The sequence below is a fragment of the Corvus hawaiiensis genome, chromosome 1 (assembly GCF_020740725.1).
Source record: "Corvus hawaiiensis isolate bCorHaw1 chromosome 1, bCorHaw1.pri.cur, whole genome shotgun sequence".
Classification (NCBI taxonomy): Eukaryota; Metazoa; Chordata; class Aves; order Passeriformes; family Corvidae; genus Corvus; species Corvus hawaiiensis.
Window position 1 is genome coordinate 87,988,906 of NC_063213.1, and position 20,597 is coordinate 88,009,502.

At 37.9% G+C, this 20,597-nt stretch overlaps 1 long non-coding RNA gene across 1 annotated transcript in view; it reads right to left on the reverse strand.

Annotated features, from left to right (window-relative positions):
- Nucleotides 1-3,192: 3,192 nt before the first annotated feature.
- LOC125330059 overlaps nucleotides 3,193-20,597 on the reverse strand; it is a 33,363-nt gene continuing 15,958 nt past the window's right edge. Inside the window, exon 4 of the long non-coding RNA XR_007205360.1 lies at nucleotides 3,193-3,262. This is a non-coding gene — a long non-coding RNA (uncharacterized LOC125330059). The remainder of the gene's footprint in view (nucleotides 3,263-20,597) is intronic.

Sequence of the window (20,597 nt, forward strand, 5' to 3'; positions counted from 1 at the left end):
AATATATTAAATAGAGAAGTATGACATAAAATGTGCCCACAGTACTGCAAAATTACCATGGTGAAATTTTTTGATTTAGTTTTGTTGTTTTTTTCCCTGTAACATTAACACAACTAAACTGAGTTGGACACATAAACAAGAAAAAATATGAGAAAAGAGATAAAATTTTTCATATAGCTGGAAAAAGAAAACAAAGACCCTCTGTGAAGCACAGAATCTCCATGCTAGAGCTTGACAATATATGTTATAAAAACAAAAAAGAAAAAAACTATAAGGAATTTTTCTATTTGTTGTTGACTAGAAATGGACAACATAAAAATAACAAGGAGAATTAATTTAGAAGACCTTCAGCTCAGGTGAATGCACTGCTTTTGTAAGCCAACACTTAGCACTCTATAAACTTACAGGTGACTTTGGAACCTTGTTTTTGTAAACAGTTTGGCTGTTTATATATTTGTAATAAAATGAGGGATTATTTCCTCCTTTGTTAATGAGCCTTCCACATCTCTTACCACACAACTTGACAAGATTAGGGATTGGAGAGACAATGTTTAATTACTTTCACAAGCTGTTTAATGTTTGCAAAGGCTGCTTATAACCGTGGATGAAAAGAGAATAATTATCGCTTAATTATATAATCTTTAAGAAAACAAGAACATGTTTCATCTTTGAACCATATGTATGCCAGATAATACAATACTCTTGGGCTCAAAAAACCCTCAGAAATCACTTATAGTTGAATATCTGGTATCTGTTGTATCAGTTCATTGCATTATTGCAAGTGCACTAGAACAAAAAGACTATGTGCAAGTTCTGTGATATGCTCTGTTACAACTTCCTTTTTTTGGTAAGTAAGTACTTTGGACAGGAAAAAAAAATAGAGCCATGGAGAAGAGGAACAGAATTTGCACCTAAAGTTACCAATGGGAAAATAAGTTACATTGTTTTAGTGGCTAAAGAAGCAATTAGATATTCTCTGTTATTTCTTACACTGATTCAAAATCAAAATCCCTGCTATATTCTTCAGTATCATTTTGAAGAAGACATTAACAGACATTCACTGATGTGTGTCTTTTAAAGCTCAGGAGACAGGAACATAAAGAAATAACTATTTAATATATTGCTAATTGCTAAGGTTCAGTCTTTACTTTGGACAGAGATATGTAAACATTAATTCATAAATTCAAATTTTCAGGGAAATAATTTTCAATAAAATATATAATTCTAGTACAAGACTATACCTTGAAAAATCTGCCCTAACAGACCTTCTTTAAAACAGGACCTCTGTAGCATTGACAAGGCTGTACTTCTTTAGTTGTGATTATACCCTAAAAAAATTTAGTCTGTGGGAGGTTTTTCTATCTAAATACAGAGATTTTAGCCTTATTAATGGACAAAAGCAGAAAACTGCTTGAACTGGAGAAAGAGGAGGAAAAAATTCAGTATTTCCCAGACAGGACATAATTTGCTTAATTCGAGTCACCCTAAGGATTACTATAAATACTATTTTTTGGTTTTAGGGTTTTTTGCTAATATGTCTTAAGGCGTGTTAACTCCATTCTAGAAACTAACTTAAAAAAATTTAAGATATATTTGTACGTTTATGAGAGCTAAAAACAAAATTTCAAGACTCTATTACAGAATAAGCTAAAATCTAAAAGCTGTGAATCTTGGCACATATTTTTGGCATGAACACGGTCTTTAATATATAAAAACACAGGTATATATTTAACTATAAAGTGAGTGATAGTGCACATTCATATGATAGTAAATAACTACATTATGTTGTGATATGTTGACCCCAGCCAGCAACCAGACACCTCCACAGCCACTTGCTCACTACTCCACTTGCTCCAGCAGGACAGGGGAGAGAATAGGAGGAGAGAAAGAAGAAAAACTTAAGGGACTAAAAAAAGTAATTTACAAATGTAGGAAAGATGGTGGGTGGGTTTGCAAAGGCAAAACCCCTCCTACAAGCAGACCGATGCCCAGTCAGTCTCTGAGAAATGGACATATTGGAAGACAAAACCCCAACCCTCCTTACCCTGATTTATTGCTGGGTGTGAGGTTATATGGCATGGAATATTCCTCTGGACAATTTGTTCCCCACCCATCTTCTTTACCCTCCTCCATCCCACTGGGAGCAAATTTTGCAATTTCTCTATGTTCCTTTCCTTTTGCCTTTAGGCCCACACATGAATATCGTGATCTGTTCTTGTTAGGATTGAGGAAAAACATACAACTGGTTTACTCTTTCTTTATCAACCCTCCCAAAGGCATGCCCCAGGAGCATATGGTGGAGCATCTGGAGTTCTCTCTCTGCCTCTGCTCCTTGGCAGTCCATGCTACTCAAACTGGTGAAGACATTAGCTTTCTCAATTGTAGGGGTTTGGGGTGGTTTTTCTCTTTTCCATTAATATATGGTCTTTGGAATATGCTTCCTCTTTGTTTGCTGGAAAATCCATTACTGCTGTGAATAAAATTTTGTATAGCACAAGAAACACTGGATTTCTTCATTTCTGCATGGAGTCAGAATTTTTTTAATTAAAGACAATGTATACATTTCTTTATGAAGTGCAACCTTTGCGTCCAGGAGGTTCACTACCAAAGCCTGCAATACTGCTATTTGCATGGTATCAGTGGGAGGCTGTCTTTCACAGCTGTGTTCACACTGGTAGGCATTCAAAATCGCACACATAACTACCTTATGTCTTCGCTCTGATTTTCTGATAGCACTCTTACTTTTACCAGCAATCTTACAGACATAAGTACATCTGCAAAAGTGGCTGTGAGTTTCCCCCCATCTCTAGTTACATTCTGAGTCATTCAGTCTCCTGATTTCTAAAAATATATTTTTGCTGCATCATAATCATTACCTTTCATACTGATAAGATGCTCTACAGTTTTTTCCTTGCCCTCCATTCCTGAGTAATTTTCATGGATCAGGACAGAAAGCATACATGCTGTTGGGGTTTACTCATCCCAGCCAAGTATTCTTAAATAATATACTCTGTCAAGACTTTCAAATTCTGCTTAGACATTCTTGAGATGCTTCCACTTGCTTTACAGACAACTAACAATACTCCAAACCTTTCTGTCAGTCATTCCTGTTGAAATAGCAGACACATCTCTGAAGTGATGAGAATATTACTTTCCCAAATTGAACATACAAATGTAAATTCACATACCTTGATAGAAATTTAACTCTTCCACCAGGCAGTGCTGTATTTTCTGAATGCTTGATGAGTATCTTCTTGCATTGCTATATAATTTTTATAGTAAAAATAAAACAAAACCCCAAGTTACCAAGAAGATTATTTTGTTACCCTATTCCTCAGTCTTCACCACCAAACCCCTCTGAAAAAAAGAAAAAAAGAGAAAAAGACCTTGTAGACTTGCAAGTTAGTCCATAAATATGAGGGCTTTGGGTCCTCTTGCTCACTATAGCCTACAAAAGCCTTATACCTCTGTACACCTGAAAATATTGCAGACAGCCATAGATCTTTATACTTTAACAAAGCAAATAGCTAACTTTAAAGTTAGGTGTGTTCACATCAAAAGAACATTAGATGTACTAGACCAGACAGAGGTCTAGCTGGCTTGGTATTCTGTCTCAAATCCTGGTCACAAGTAGATGGTTAAAACAGAAAAGAATCAGAACCAATGAAGGACATTTCCCATTTATATGTATGCCCTCCCAAATATTTTCCATACAATGCACTTACACAGTAGGATGTATATTTAGTAGTTCTATGAAATACATAGTATCAATTCATATTTAATATCCTTAAATGGCTTTATCTATCATGCTTTTGTCCAGTAATTTCTGGGTCTAGGTATCCTTTCACTATCTATAACACTCTCTGGCAATGAGCTCTACATGTCTACCACCCACTGTGTGAAGAACAATCTCCTCTGTTTTGTCTAACTCATGCTAGTTCTGTTTCATTACCCAAATCTCAACTTATTTTAAGGAGTCTAAACTAAGATTTGTTGTTTTGCTATGTATGTGCAGTTAGGGTCCTTCATTATTACCTATCAACCCATCTGATGCCGAGAATCCATTCATTTAACCCCTGTTGGTGAAACTGTTTTGTGAGGAATAGATGTAAATGAAATTATGACTAACTGTTCCATTTCTGAGCCCAGGATTCATGCCCCATTCTGTGGTACCTGCATTGCTTGAGAGCAAGCACCAGCAGCTGGGAATGCCGGGAAGATAAAAACAAAGCCTCAGATGCCTCCAGATATATCATAGATGTCCAACATTTCCTGTGTCTTATACCACAGATCTATTGCTTAGATGTGCAGTGTAAAAATACGCAGTTCCCACACACAACTTGCAGTCACATAAACAGCTTGGGGGGTGCAGCTAAGGATATGAACTACATTTGTCCAACTGTATCTTAATGTGACATCAAATTCATGGGAATCCTGGGTTAATCTACACAACAGGAATTGAAAATCTATAAAACTGAGTTCCTTCAAGAAGAAACTTCTGAAAACATAACAATCCAAACTGCTGAATAAACACAGGCATCATCAAATCTATATCAGAGCTTTCTCAAAGGAATGAAAGTAAATATTTTATGAAATGCATCCAGAGGATATGCTGCATCTACAAATAAAATTCCAGCTCAGGTTTGGGGACATAAAAATTATACTGCAGCAAAGGTCTTAGTCCCTTAGAAAATAAGGCCTAAAAACTTTCCAGCTACGATGAAACAATGCATTATTTGTCGCTAATGCATTCATCATAAAATAACCATACTCAACTTTGAGAATATAGCTGTGTAATTAGCTATGAAAGAAAACCACTTTCAAGTTCTGACTGCTACAAGTCCAAGAACACTATAAATGAAATATTTTATTATCTTGCTTTGTTGATCCCAAAATATTGCAATGTATAAAATATAACTGTACATATCTTTCCAGAAGTGAACCTTTCATTATTTCCTTCAGTTGTCAACTATAACAACTTTGCAGACTATGTTGCTCCCCTCTAACAAACAGCAGGTTTTACTATTCCTTTAAAGTTGACCCTTTCAGAGAATGAGTATCAAAATTGAGTTTACCAGTAATATAGCTAACCTATAATGAGTCAAATTCCAGCTTGGAGTACAAGATGTCTTCTGAGATCAACTCCCACAAAGTGAAATAATTAGAAATTAGTCAAGATATTCTTAAATCAGACTACATTTATAAACAGTAATCTTTTTTCTTCTTCATAAGCATACAAAAAATCAGTAGAAAAACATAATCTAGATCTATGTTTCTCCATAATAAAAATACTTTTTACAAATGTAGTACCAGATATTTTTTGGTTAGTCAGTGAAATAATAAAGACATTGACAAAAAAAACCCTTGTGAAGGCTGTAAAATGCAGAAACATAATTCTGTCTATAAAAGTACTTTTACATTGATCCTTGAACTGGAATTACTTTGGAGGATATTCCAGAGACATATTACTGTCTACTTGCCCTATTCTCCTAGTAAGCTTTCATTCTTGGCCAGAGTTAGAGATACGACAGGCTTTGGTCTGACACAGCCAGACATTCTTAGAGCATCCTTCTGAAATTCTTCAATTCATTGGTATCCCACACTGAAGCAATTACAAAATTTAATAGAATAACTTCAAAAATACTGAGCTTATTCCCAATCAAGAAATTCCTTTCCCATCTTATGATAAGAAATGCCTTCTTTTGGAACCTCCTCCTTGCACAAGAACCTGCAGAGTATCTGCTTCATATCTGATGTTCTTGTAGATCTTGATATTTTCTGACCTGAGATTAGTTTGAAAGGAAAGCAGGCAGATATCTTCCTCTTTCCTCTCTATTTCATATCAGAATAACCTTATTCTTTCAAAGAATTTTTTGTTTTATAACAAGAGATGATAACATGGTGAAAAGGAATGAGATCCAAGTCTCTTGACTGTTGAATGAATGAGGGGAAAAAAGAGGCAAAAAAGGAATCTGAACCTGAGAATACCTGAGGGGAAGTTACTGAACTTACTCCCTTGTCTTAATGAATCCAATTTTTCTTCCATCTTAAACTTATGAAGCCATTCATGTCAGAATTGGCACAGGCATCCCTGAACAGAGCTTCAGATGTCAGCCTCTTTCTTGCCCCTTCAGGATGTTCTTTTTCCCAAAAGCTTCAGGCTTTTGACACATATGTCATGTAAGAGCTTAAACAGCAAATCCCTCCTTCAGCCCTGACAAGACTGGAAAAGGTCAACTTATTAAATACTTCGTGGGACAGGAGGAAATAAGTCAAACCTGTTTTTTCTTAGTCATCTTCTTTGAGAGCATTGGAGGACTCTTCAGTCTTTTTCTTCCTGCCCTTTGAACCTTTGCCTTGGGGATCCTCTTGGAGCTGGGTGCTTGTTTCTTTTTTCTTTATTAAATCTTTTCCTCTGTGATCTAATATATACTTTTCCCAGTCATTGTTTTGTACCTTTCAGGAGAATGAGAGAGACATTCTCTACAGAAGCAAGGGATCTTCTTTTTCCCTTTGTATTTTTCAGATAGAAGACAAAGAGGTAGCAATGACAAATATACACATGCAGCAATCATTACTCTGTGTGTCTTTGTACACACAGACACACACACAGAGGTTATCTCTATTCTGAGATTACTTAAATCACTCCAATTTGTCTACACCAATGAAAAATTAATCTTCCTCCTATTCATTACTTCATAATTGAGTGCAAACTGCTACAAAATCATAATAGAATCATAATAACAATAAAATCAGAAAAACAATCACAATATTATAGCTGCTTTGAGACAATTTGAATACTTTCACACAAATGATACCTTACACCTGGGAATGCATTTCAGGATGTCCTGTGGTGCTTTCTTTTGGGAGGAACCTGCAACGAGGGCCAGGAAGGGCAAGAAAACTGGTATTATTTACTGCATGCAGTCATGTGCACACCCTTCTCTTTTCTCAGCAGATTGTTTGACAACATTCTTGTCACTGTTGAGGGAGCCACATTTGAAATTTGTATTGACCATTCTGATGGTGTTTGCTATTTTATTGCAATGGTGTCTGAGAGAACACGCTCAAGAGAAATGGTTTTTTTCAGACAACTTCAAAACAAAATTTGACAAGGTGCTATTGAAGAGTAGCAATTTTTACAACAAATGCTAAAATCAGTTCTTCCATCTCTGTCCTATTCAATTTTCTTCAAGCCACAGCATGCAACTAGAAAGATGGCAGTGTAAAAATAGGTCAGCATATGGAAAATCTCATTTACTGAAACTGAGTGCATGCACTACTTGATCAATGGGCAGCTGTGTAAGAAGACAAAAGTAGAGTAGGAACAAGTATAAGACTGTATATTTTCCTCTATAAACAATGGAAAAAAAGGACATGTGAAATGAAATCCACTTAACCTAGAAAAATGAGCATCAGCCTCTACCTTTATTCACTTCATCTAGAAATATCAATTTTCAGAACGGAATCTAAACAGCCAAAGGTATCTAAAAGAATAACAAAGGCATCCTCAAAAGCCATAAACCATTTACCTGATTCTAAGAGTCCTGTGCACTGTTGCATGAAAGATCCCAGTTCATGTGCCCTGAGCACTTCCTAGGTTTTTTGTTTTAATGAAAACTGTGGATTATTTAAGGTGTGGAGGAGAAAAATCATTTTCACCTAGTGCAGAATTCTTCGTTTCTTTGTTTTATACAAAGGAAATTAATAAACCATCCTAAGAATCTCCCAACTACCTTCAAACACAGAATTTTTTCTAATGTTTTTTCAATTTTTCCCTTTTGCAAACTTGAAAGCCTGATTTGTGCTGGTATCATTACAAAACAATTCTGGCAAAACAGTAAAGAAGTTCTGTTTTCTTACATAAACTAGTTACAGAAAGTCATAGAGAAATAAAATCTGTAGCTGCACATAGATACAGCTAATAGCTTCGTATGGGAAAAATCTTGACAGTCTCTGTGCAACCAGCTCCCACTCAGGGATCTATATTTTCTTCTCACCATCAAGCAGAGATATTCCACAGATATCAGAGTGATGTCATACAATTTCACCCAGTCATTGTGGAATAGCTGTCTCTAAAACAATCTAGCATAATATTTTCATTCTACATAGTAATTAAATTTAATAGTGCAAAAAAACCCAACCCAAAGCAAAATAAACAGACAAACAAACCCGCAACCACTGTAGAAATGCCATGCACTTGAAAGTAAATTTAAGCTGATTATTTTTCAGCATATAATTCTGCAATATATTTTTGCAGAAAATGAATCTTACTCTGCATTAACTCAATTACTTTTTATCAGTTACTTTTGATAGCTGTTCCTTGTAGAAAATATGTTACTATCTCAAAAGACATCTTTTACCTTTAATAAACATTGATAACTCAGTTAAGTACCTTTTAACAAAATGATTGCTTTGAAATGAAATACCTTATTTTCTGGTAATGGTTTTATATATTCCTTTAAAATTTATTTGAAAATATTTGAAAAATTACATTGAAAAAAGTTCAGATGAGTCTTTAGCACTTAGATCATCTCTTCCAAAAGAGATTTATAAGCAAGTTAGAACTGATCTGAAACAATGTCACCAAGTCAGAAGCTTTCTGGTTCAGCTTCAAATTAAGCATTTATCACAGAAGTCTAGACAACCCCTGGACAGGGAAAGTATTTTAAGCCCTAAACCTGCATCCCTGCCTATTTCCATTGCCACAGAAAAAACCTGAAGATGTTACTGTATCAAACTCTTAACTCTCAAAATCTGAAACCAGGCTCAAGACCATGTACCAAAGGCAATAGACATGTAAACACATTAGTTTTAGATCAAGATATAAATATTTTAAGGAAAAGAGGATAATTTATCCCTCTTAAGATCTTTTTCCTCTTAGTTCTTGTAATGTTCTGACCTGCTTGGTGAGTTCAGGGGAAGGTAGTTTCATGTACTCTGGCCAGTGTGCAGGAGGAACAACAAAATTCTCAGGCAGTTCAACAACAAAAGTTTTACTTGCAAACTTCAGAACATTAAAGTAGAACAAGCTACTTGGCTAATTTTAAAATGACTTCCAGACAAAGTAAGGCATTTCACAAATTTTAACGTAGCAAACTTTAAGTTATCTTGATAGAACAAGGCACTTACTAAGGCATTGACTGAAGTTTTTTCAGTCTGGCTTACAACATATTTTGAGAAGAAGTAGTTAGGAGAGAGAAAAAGAGAAAGGAAAATAAGACAAAAAGGTATATAGTCACCACCCTAGGACCCAGCGTGGTCTCAGATGCTTTTAAATCCAGGCTATCTGAGCGTACCACTTGACACCTGTCACTGTCATTTTATTTGCTCTGGTCCACTGAGTCTTCCCCACAGGCACATGCCTGCTCTTTAAGGTGTCCCACAGGACCCCCATGGTCAGCTGGCACTATTTTGGGCCTTACCAAGAGGTCAGTCAGCAATTTAGGGGCAGGCCATGAGGTCAGCCACTGCCATTTTGGTGTGGACCAGTGTCTGACTAAGGCTCAAGGGGGCAGAGTGGAACAGTGCACATTAGTGATATTCCATGGGAAGAACCCTGTGGCTGCAGTAGTATGATGGATGGTTGTAGGCTCTTCAGGAAAGATAAGCAGGACCGATGAGGTGGAGAGGAAGTGTTGTACATAAAGGAGGGGTTGGACTGTACAGGACTCACAGTGTGGAATGGTTGAGAGTCTCTAGGTAAGGAGTGGAAAAGCTACCTAAGTGGGCAATCACCAACCTATGAAATTTAACAAGAACAAATGCCGGATTTTGTGCTTGCGGGGGGACAGTGTAATGCTGGATGTATGTATAGACTGAGAACAAAAAGCTGGACTGCAGCCTTACAGAAGGGAATCTGGTGATTGATTCCAAGTTCAATATGAATCAACAATGTGGCCTGGTGTTCAAAGTGATCAACCAAATTCTGGTGTGCATTAAGTACAGTATAACTAAACAACCTTCACCCAGAGGGTGATGAAGATGAGAAAGAAGGGCCCACACAACCCTTTAAATTCATCAAATGAACTGTTTATGGCTTGGAGATCTTGAGGGTGAGTTTGTGGGATGTCCACAGAGTTGTCTCCCAGCTGATGTTGGGTGCAGAGGCTGCTCTGATGTTAGGGAACTGGCCAGGCACTGCTCTGACAGCCATTTGTGTGATCTCATGGAAAACAGCCCAGGTATGCTAGGGTAATGAAAGATCAGCCTTGTCACTGGTAGGTCCACATCCATCAGTTCTTCATCTTCAGGTGGGTTGGCCCCTGTGGGCTCCACGTCCTTTTACGTCAGATTGGCACTCATGGAATCGTCATTCTTTGGTGGGTTAATATGCATGGGCCTCACACAACTCCTTCATTGTTTGACACAACATGGCCCCTCACTGTTCCTTGGTAGATCCATATTCATGGACTCCACACCATCAGTCACATGGCAATCATTCACATGGATGGTGCTTCTCCTCCATCAATCCTCTGGCATACTGACACACCTGGGCCCCATGCTGCTCTCCAGTAGAGCTACATGCATTTAATTCACACCATTGGTCCCATGAGCAATCACAAATATTCTCACGCTATTTTGGGTGGTGTTCCTCCTCCTCCAATTCCACTTTCTCCTCCTGGGAAGTGGCTTTCTCCTTTGTGTTTCTCCCAGGAACTACCTCTCCTGTCCCATGGCCCTTGGGCATAGGGACTGTGCTCCACCTCCCCTAATGAGCCCTGGGCTCTAGACTTACCCCATGCCCTAGACAAGATGCTAGTAACAACCTTCCAGGAGGGTTGGGATCATCAGTGACCCTCCCCTCTTCCCTGGCACTCTGCAAGGGGCACACCCATCTGCGCTGGACAGTGGCTGAGAGGAGTCAAAGCATCCTTACATCCCACTGACAGGAAAAGGACGCTCAGTCAGCCTGCACAAGGGCTCTGCCAGTACTCCACAGAAGAACTGCCTGTTGCTATGTGTTGCACAGACTCTTCTTCCCTGTCCCCCAGCCCTGTCCGTGGAGTGTGGGGAGCTGCCTTTTCTTCTGCGCAGAGGAAAGGGGAGGGCCTGGGATCTTTTGAGTGGCTGTGCCAGAATGTTGCAAGGACCCTGTTGGAGGCCATGGAAAGAGGGCCTTGGAATGTGGAGAGAGTGATGGTTAAATCTGAGGTGCACCCTTGCTCCTTTTGTTCTTATAAAGAGCAAAGCTTCTCATAACTTTATTGGTCTTCCTCATTCCAAGGAAGATTTCTCACATATTGTTGGAAGAATTAGAAGCAGCTCCTGAACTGCAGCATTCTGGCAGGTTTCCAGGAATAAACTCTTGCCCTTCTCATCTGCTAGAAGATTGCTCGAAAGCACACAAAGAACAAGGTGACATCAGTGACTAGCCAGCACAGCTTCATGAAGGACAAATTGTGCTGGGAACAACATGAGCCATGCTTTGAGGAGGTGATGGTCCTAGTGGGATGGTGGTAGAGCAGTGACTGTGTGGGGGGTTGACCCTGGCTGGATGCCAGGTACCCACCAAAATTGCTCTATCCCTCCCCTGCAACTGGACAAGGTAGAGAAAATATAATGAAAGATTCATGAGATGAGATGAGATGAGATGAGATGAGATGAGAGAAGGGAGAGACCATTCATTGATTAAGGGGCAAGGATTGTCACAGGCAAAACAGACTCAACTTGGGGAAATTAACTGAATTTATCAGCAATCAAATCAGAGTATGATAATGACGAGTGAACCAAATCTTAAAAACACCTTTCCCCCACCCCACCCTCCTTCCCAGTCTCTATCTCCTTCCCACTGGGAGCACAGGGACATGGAGAATGGGGGTTATGGTCGGTTCATCACAGGTCATTTGTGCTGCTGCTCAGGGAAAGGAGTCCTTCCCCTACTCCATTGTTGGGTCCCTCCCATGGGAGACAGTTCTTCATGAATTTCTTCAGCAGGAGTCCTTCCCACAGGCTGCTGTACTTCATGAGCTGCTCTTATGAGGGTCCCTTTCCACATGATGCAGTCCTTCACAAACAGCCGGCTCCAATGTGGGTAACCCACAGGGTCACAAGTCCTGCCAGAAAAACTGCTCTAGCCTGGGCTCCTCTTTCCATGCATTCAAAGTTCCCTGCCAGAAGCCTGCTCCAGCATGGGCTTCCCAAGGAAGTGGTAATGGCCTCAGGCTTGTCAGTGTTCAAGAAGCATTGGGACAATGCTGTAAGATGCATGGTTTAACTTTTAGGTTGCCCTGTGTGAAGTCAGGAGTTGGACTTGATGATCTTTGTAGGTCCCTTTTGACACAGGATCTTCTGTGATTCTATTCTGTGATTCTATACCTCTTTTTTGCATTTTTCTCCCCGTTTTTTCTATTCTTTTGATGACGTTAAACATGACTTCAGGAACCCTGAGGAAGACTAAAATAATGAACAGATCTATTTGAACTATTATACAAAACAAAAAGATTATATGCAATTCACCTTGAAAGTAGAAGCCGTTATTATTCTTTTTCATGGCTATTTAAACAGTTTTTTTAAAAAAATAGGAAGCTGCTGAAGTAGTATTTTCACCTTTAGACATTGTCCTAAAGAATGTGCTATGTTTGAAAAATCGTCAGAAATTCTATTTTCCACTTTCATTGTGAAATTAAGAGAGCTTTTGCATTTTGAACTCTACCCACGCACTGCAGCAGCAGTCCCCTGGATTGTTCTGAGCCTTAAATAGGTGTGCTTTGGAGAAAGTAGAAGGAAAAAAATCCTTCAAAAGATCCCACACTAATGACATTCTAAACTTTTAAGAAGTTTTCTTTCCATATTTATTGAAGCCAGGCATTTAATTTTGTACTCATGGGTCCCAATGTATTCATGGTTTCCTACAGGAGATTTGGATATTTCTTTCCTTGGACAATTCTGGCTTTAATTATCTATTATCCTAGCAGCCTGAACCTTTTTGTGAGCATATATTATTAGTTGGTGGCAGTGCTCAAATGTTATCTGACATTGGCAAAGAACAATCTCTGGGCCTAGCTTTTCTTCATATATGCCAGTATGTGAATCAATAATAGCTCTTCAGAACTCAAAAAGTCTACCCCAGAGTGAGATTGGAGTAATGAGGGAAAAATCAGACTCCCCAGTTTGAAATTGTCTTATTAGAGAAACTAGTTTGTACTTAAAAGTGAAAAGTTTTATTTTTTTTACCTCATATGTGAAAACTGTGAGTTTGCTGGTGAGGGTGAACAAGGCCAAATATAGTCATACTCCTACCAAAAGGGATGTTGTGGATTCATGACTTCATCTAAGTGCAAACCATGTGCCACACTGGACAGTATAGTATTTAACCCGTCAGCAAGTCCCAGCTGAGAGGTCACCAGAACTTTGCATATTGTAGCTTCATTTCTAAAACATTTCATGTCATATCTCAGTTACACTGTCAGAAATCTTTCAAAACTTATTGGAGGCACAGCACTCGGGAAAGCTTGTCTTTATCCTTGCACTGTACACCCATGCCCTTGTAGCAAAGCAGGCTGTTTTTTCAGCGAAGGGGCACTTCCCTAGGAGGGAAGAGGCACTCTGCACACCTGGTGAGTGGTGTGCAGTAATGCACTTTTAGTCCCCTACCTTGTCTGAAACTGTATGGCTGCCCAGCTTCACAGAAGTCCACAGACCTGCTGCAGGATCATAGGATGGGCAGTTTGGAAGATTTCCAAATTGTGATTCAGTTGTGCGTGTTGAAGGTCTTTCCTGTTTCTCAAGCCTAGTCTACATCTAATCTGTAGGGAATACTTAGAGGACAAGCGTTGTTAATTTGCTGCAGTTTGGTCATGTACATGTCCAAGCATGTATGGTTTCTAGTAATACTGAGCAACAGAACTCCTAAAATCACCAAGGTTCCTTCAAGTCATTAGTCACTTATGAAGAACTGGCCAATAAGACTGAGAGCAGGGCAGGCTGTCTCTTCCCTTCAATCTTTACTTCATCTCTCTTACAGGTCACACACTCCTGCTCTATAAAGGATATTTCTTTAGAAATAAAGGGTTTTAAACAGCACAGTGAACTACATGCAAATTCAATAAAATACGTTACAGCTTATCTTCATGTCCAAATCTTTATGAGTTAACATAAGCATATGCACATTTTTTAACCTTCTTACATTTTTCACTGCCAATGAACCACTGATCCTTCAGGACCTTTTCCCTGTGTTCACTTTAATACCACTGAATTTTAAGTGCCTAGAATAATATACAGAGAGCTTGTACATATTTATGACCTGTTCTGTTAAGCCTTAAAAATGTGGCATCTTAAAAATGCAGTGGAAACTTAAATTTCAGATTTATTATAGAAAAACTCTTCTCATTTTGTGTTCTACATTAATTGAATTCATTACGAGATTTCTGGGTTTAGACATAAAAAAGTTGCACGTAAGTATGAAAACACAGTGGTTGCACAAGCTTAATACCAGGAAATTAATGTGGAAATGCTCTCATTGTTTCCTCTGGTTTTGGCCCCTTTTTAACTGATGGCAGTTAAGACAAATCACAGCCAGTCATTAGAAGTGTAAATAAGCATCCTATTGAAAAGTATTAAGGCACCACTCCCTACCTTGCTTTGTGATATCCCAAGCCATCAAAAGCCCACTTGCTGTGTGCTTGATCTCATAATGAAACTGTGTTTTAAAATTAATCACAGGAATCCATGCTATTCTGTTTTCCACAGTGTTAATTCATTAAAGTCTGGGATTAAGTTGTGTAAAGTATAGAACACCATGGCTATGAAAAAGATAAATGTTGCAAGGGATATGGAATGAAAAATTGACTTTGGGTCTCAATTAAACTCAATATCACATAACTTCATTATAAAATTTTGCCTCTCTCCTTCTCCACAAAATGGCTCTATTCAGGCACTATTTAGCTATAATACTTATCAGGAAAAAAAAAAAAAAAAAAAGAAAAGAAAAACCAGAAAAAGTAAAACACTAATAAAAAATAACAGCTTCTTGTGGTATGAGGGCTGTTTGGAAAAATGTAGGTCATCTGTAAAAAAGCAATTCTGCATCTGGAAAATCCATACTAGTTAAGGAATTGAAGAAAATATTTGAAAAATGTCTCAGAAAGCACAAATTGTGTGCATTTATATAAAAGATTTTTAAAAAGCTTTAGACTTTATTGAATTGAAATTAAAAAAAGCAATAATGAAAGTAACAAACATTTACTGAAATAACTTTTCATACTTATAAACATTTTGGAGGTAACACTGGAATAAATCAGCTGTGTACTTATACAGCACACATCACCTTTGAGCAGAGGAACTCATTGCAGGAATAGTGAGGACCAAATCTATAAATAGATTCAAAACACATCAATCACATGCCATGGACATATCCACTGGGAGTGTTAAGTACAGTAACCCAGGGAACCTCCAAGATAAATCACTGCCTGCCAAGACCTTAAAAAGTGTGCCAAGGGATGCCTGTGCACGAGGGATACACGTACACCTGCTAGAAGACACTGCCAGAGACAGCATATTGGCCCAAATTAATATTTGCTGTGACTTGTTCTATGATTCTCTGAATAGTAAAACGTAAATCAGATTTATATTTCAGAATTCCTTCTAGGTTTTATGTTTTATATTTTGAGTGTAGCAAGTAAGGCAAAATGAAATAATTGCATTTGACAACCAATCTTGATAGAAAAGAGATTTCTAGGGATTAGAGTGATTAACTCTTAAACACCATTTGGGCAAGTGAGTTTAGTAAATTTTGATTGTATCCACATTTGGAAGATAAAACCATAGCACAGACAAAAGTCCTGTTGGTTATTTGGAACCCCAGAGAGCCATCCAAATGAGGTAGATAAGCCCGTGTTGAAATGACAGGTGGTTAGAACAGCCATAATCTCTCAGTGTTTACAGAGCACTTTTATCTTTTTCTCTGATTTATTCATTAAGACAGCTTGTTGAACAATCAGAAGGCAGATTCAATATGTAACGAATACAAGGGAAATACATTTTGCCTTCTTCAGTCATTACAGTTCATGTGTACCTTGAACTTATGAAAGACAAGAGTTTGTAAGGGGATAAAACAGCAAACAAGAACAAAATATTGTGCACTAAACAAATCATATTGGATCTCTTTATCCTAGTGTACAGTAAGGGTTGTGATTTTCAGCTTTTCTTTGGCATAAATCTAGTAGATAAGTCCAGCTATAAATTAGTAACTAACTTTCACTGAAGTGGCTAGTTGATAAAGTTTCCAAATTCATTCATGTAAAAAGTGTGAAGAAAAAACCAAAAAAACCTATAAAAAGATACAGCTTGAGGAAATGGAATTTCTCCTGAATTTGGAGCAGAATACAGGGAGCTTGGCACTTTCATATTAGAGATTGTGCCATTTCAGTAATAAATAACATTGACATTATGCCTTTCAGCAGGAAGAAATCTATTAACATATGATGAAATGCAGTCAAGCTAGAGCAGCATAATAAGTTATTATTTAAAATTTAAGGCACTTTAGCTATCTGTGCATACATTTGCAAAGATAAAGCATGCTAGCTTAAACTTCATCAGTAGAGGTTTTCTTTAAACCCTCCACCTCACACATTTATGGGCACATATCATCTTACTGCTATTCTATGGTATTTAGATGATCAGCTGTGGCTTCTTAAAAAGAGCTGCCCCTTTAAGTGCTGAATTAAACCATAATCTGTCAAAGGGCACCAGAATTTGGCTCCAGGCCTCCTAATTTATTATACTGAATTTGAATTTGAGAAAATTAATGCTGGCTAAAAAATATACTGAGTTCATAAACTAAACAGAATAACACAGGTTGGGAAATTCATACATACACAATATTAAGAGAGAGAGAGAATGATGTATCTGTGTCTCAGTTTTCTTCAGGAGGAAACACTCTGGAATGAGTGTTCCTCCCCTTTTCCTCCATCAATGAGACAAATGGGTCACAAGGAGTGAAAGCGGGAAATAGAAACCAAACTGTTTATTAACATACGAAGAAAACAGGGTAGAACAGGATAAAAAAACCCCCTCAAAATACAACAAATACAAATACAAAAAATTCCTGGAGAGGGAACAGAGACGTGGGCTCGGACCAGCCGGGGCCACCCTGCAGCCCTCCGGACCGGTGAGGAGGGAAGGGAGGCAGTGAGGCAAGGGGAAGGAAAGGGAAGGGAAAAAAGACCAAGAAAAAAGACCAACAGAACCTTTTCCCAGCTATCCGGAACACAAAAGAAACCCAAAAAGCAGCACAGTGCTCCCAGCACACTCCCTCCCGAGCCTTGCCCAGACCCTGGAGCCCTTGGGCTGAACCGTTCAACTGCCCCCGGCAGTCCGTGGCTCTGGCCCCGCCCCCGGGTCCATCCCAAAGGCACAGCGTCCTTGGGCATTGAGCGGACGGTTAAGGAATAAAGCGGCTTCATAATGTCACCCCAGGACAATCTGTTAGTCATGGTCAAACTGTGAGCAAGACTGATCTGTTCAATTCAACCAGCTGAATGATGCAAATTGTTTCTGAAGTATCAAACACCTTGCAGGAAGAAGCTGCTTTTCAAGACTTTGGGTTTCTCTTTGGAAGTGAGGTACCCTGCTTTCTTCACTGAGTTGTAGAGGACCGTCTGATGTAAAGGACTTGTAGACACTTTACAAAAACAAAAGAAGTGCTGAAAAGCCTCTCTCCACTAGTAATCAATGGGAAATTGTTATCAATGTATTTAAGAATTTCGGTCAAATGTTGTTTAATTTCTGTAAACTACCTAACAACAAAAACTATTCTTAGTCTTGTTAAATTCTCTGAAAAAGTAAATACTGTGTTCGAAGTGTATATATATTTAGTGCTGAAAAATATTAATGTCTAAATAATCACTTTTAATCACCTTGAAATTGGGAAAAGAGTGACAAAACAAATTATAGGGATGCAGATTTTTAATACTTGTCAGCAACTGCTTCAGCTCTCCATATTCATTAATATCACACTAGGAAAAAACTCCATGTTCTTATTTCTTTCAACAGATACATGTCAAAATCATGTCCTCAGCTGGTGAATACCTGTCATAGTTGTGCGGGTTCATCTTAGGGGACACAGAGTTTCTCAGCATTCCATTTTGAGAATTATATTTTGCAATCCTTAGCAATATTACTGGTGACACTGAAAATAGCTTCTGCAGGTCATGCAGTTGGGGAGTTTTAAGGGTTTCTGCTTTCCCGCTAACATTTTTGTTCTTTATTTCAACAGACATGAAAAGGGATAACATCTCAGGGCATGAATATAAAAAAGGGTCAGCTAACAGGGGTAACATATACACTTCTAGGTCATCACAATGCCAAAATAATCTTTCTTTATGCACAGTGTCTTGCATGACAAAACAAACCAGATACTTAGCTGAAACATTGCAAACTTAAGGCAAAATGAAGTTGTGTCTAAATTTTCAAAACCACAGACAACATGTGAATTGAGGGAAACTCTGATGGAACTAAATATTCATACAGGATGGGATTTTTTATGCAGAGAGAACCTGAAGGAACCTTAATTTAGAGACAGAAAACAAAATGGTACATGCAACGCCATTCAAGTACCAGAATTAGGTGCTGGTCATAGAAACTGTCCAGGCTATTGTTACTGTCTCTCTGTATGCTCGTGCATAACTGTAAGGCAAAATATACTTTTGAAATAAGCAAGATCCTTGAAAGTGTGATATTAAGCCAAGACAGAGAGGGAAAACCTCGGAGGTTACTAGAAAAGAAAAAGACAATGCATAAGTTGGCTTAGGAGTGCTCATTTCATTAAAAATTGAACAAAAGATGTTTTTTCTTGGTAACAACAATATCAATAAAAAGCCCACAAAAAACCTTCAAACAGATTTCTGCTGTGATATAAATAATTTCAATTCAGAATTCTGAGCAACTTGATAAAAAAAATAAAAAAGAAGACAGGTGATTGGGGAGTCTAAAGGAGACAAAGAAGATCCTTATAATCCATCAAATATAGCTACTTTCTACCCGAAATGAAGAGTCACTAGTTAGTTCCCTGCCCCTCCCCATCTTTAGAAGACATTGAGGAAGCTCAGGAAAGGTGATTTCTTTTTTTTTTTTTTTTTTTTGTTTGTTTATTTGGTTTGGGTTTTTGTTGTTGTTGTTTGTGGGGGTTTTTAATGTTGCTTTTGTTTTTTGGGTTTTTTTGGTGGGGGAGGTTGGTGGTTTTTTTGCTTTGTTTTTTTGTTTTGTTTTGTTTTTCTGTTGTTGTTGTGCTTGCTTGTTGTTGTTTTGGTTTGGTTTTTTTTCCCCCAGCAGTGTTTTTCTAATTAGCTGGGGTTTTTCCTTAGGATATTGTTGATGAGCAGTAGTATTCCTCCTTGCTGTGCAATCTGGAAAGCAAAAACACAGTTTACATGGATGCTATTGAGAAATTCAGCCCTTTAGCCACTCCTTTTTTTGGTTGATACATTCCATGTGCTCTGGCCAGAAACACGGTTATCTCAGTGAGCTTTCTACCAGTATTGTCCTGAAGACTTAAACCAAATTCTGCAGTCTAAAAGAAGCAGACTTGCCAGCCAATATTTAAATTAAGCCTGATAAGCAATTTCCATGCAGTGTCATTTTTACAGAGTATCCCAAATCCCTATCACTCTAATGAAGGTCTCTGCTGACAGCTATGCCGTTGCTCGAGATTTACGATATCAATGAAGTCAGAACCTAAAGGTGTGTCATGGTATTAATATTTCTGAGTTACTATTCTAAAACACAATACAATTTAATTAATTTGTTCCGGTTTGGCCAAATTTAGAAATATATCCTCTGAGAGAAGGCACAACCACCCCTCCCCCACCAGGTTCGAGAAAAAAATGTGTCACCCCAAGACATATGTTTACAAGATGTTCACTTAGATGATAATTCTACAGAAGACTGTGTCTTTTCAGATGGACCTTCAATGAACTTTTTTGATTTGCATAGGGTAAGTGATGTGTAATCTAGATCCCTTCAAGGACCTTCAATAAAAGTACAATTTAATTTTAATAATACTTCTGAAGTGATGTTGGAACTCCTTAAGATATATGTAAACAATATCTGCAAATTTACATTTATTTTCATACAAATTAGAACTATATCTGAAAAAGCTCATCAAAATCAAAGGGAATCATCCTATCTACTTCAACTGCAACCCTAAAATTTTTTCCATACAGCAACTACTATAAGTACAACATGAAATAAAGGTAGGAATAAGAGAGATCTAAAAACAACTTTTCAAGAAGTTTTTTCACTTGCTGTGGCCTCATGATTGCCAAAATGGGATAAAAATAGTTCTGTGGTTATATTTTTCATGAACTTCTGGCAAAAAATACTCTGTAACAATGGCATGAAATTCACTTTGGTACAAAGTGATTGCATTTTTCATATAGTGTATTTGTGTTCCAGAAAGTGAGTGCATGGAAGAAGGAACCGTATAGCTTCAGTCATGCAGAATTTCAGTACCTAGCCTGGTTAACAAAACTGATTATCAAAAGCTCCTCTGTTTAGGGAGAGAAGAAATATGTATCTACACAAGGACATTTGTCACCCCACTGACAGAACCGTATATTACACACCTAAGATTAATTTAAACACTTGAGGTAAATGTT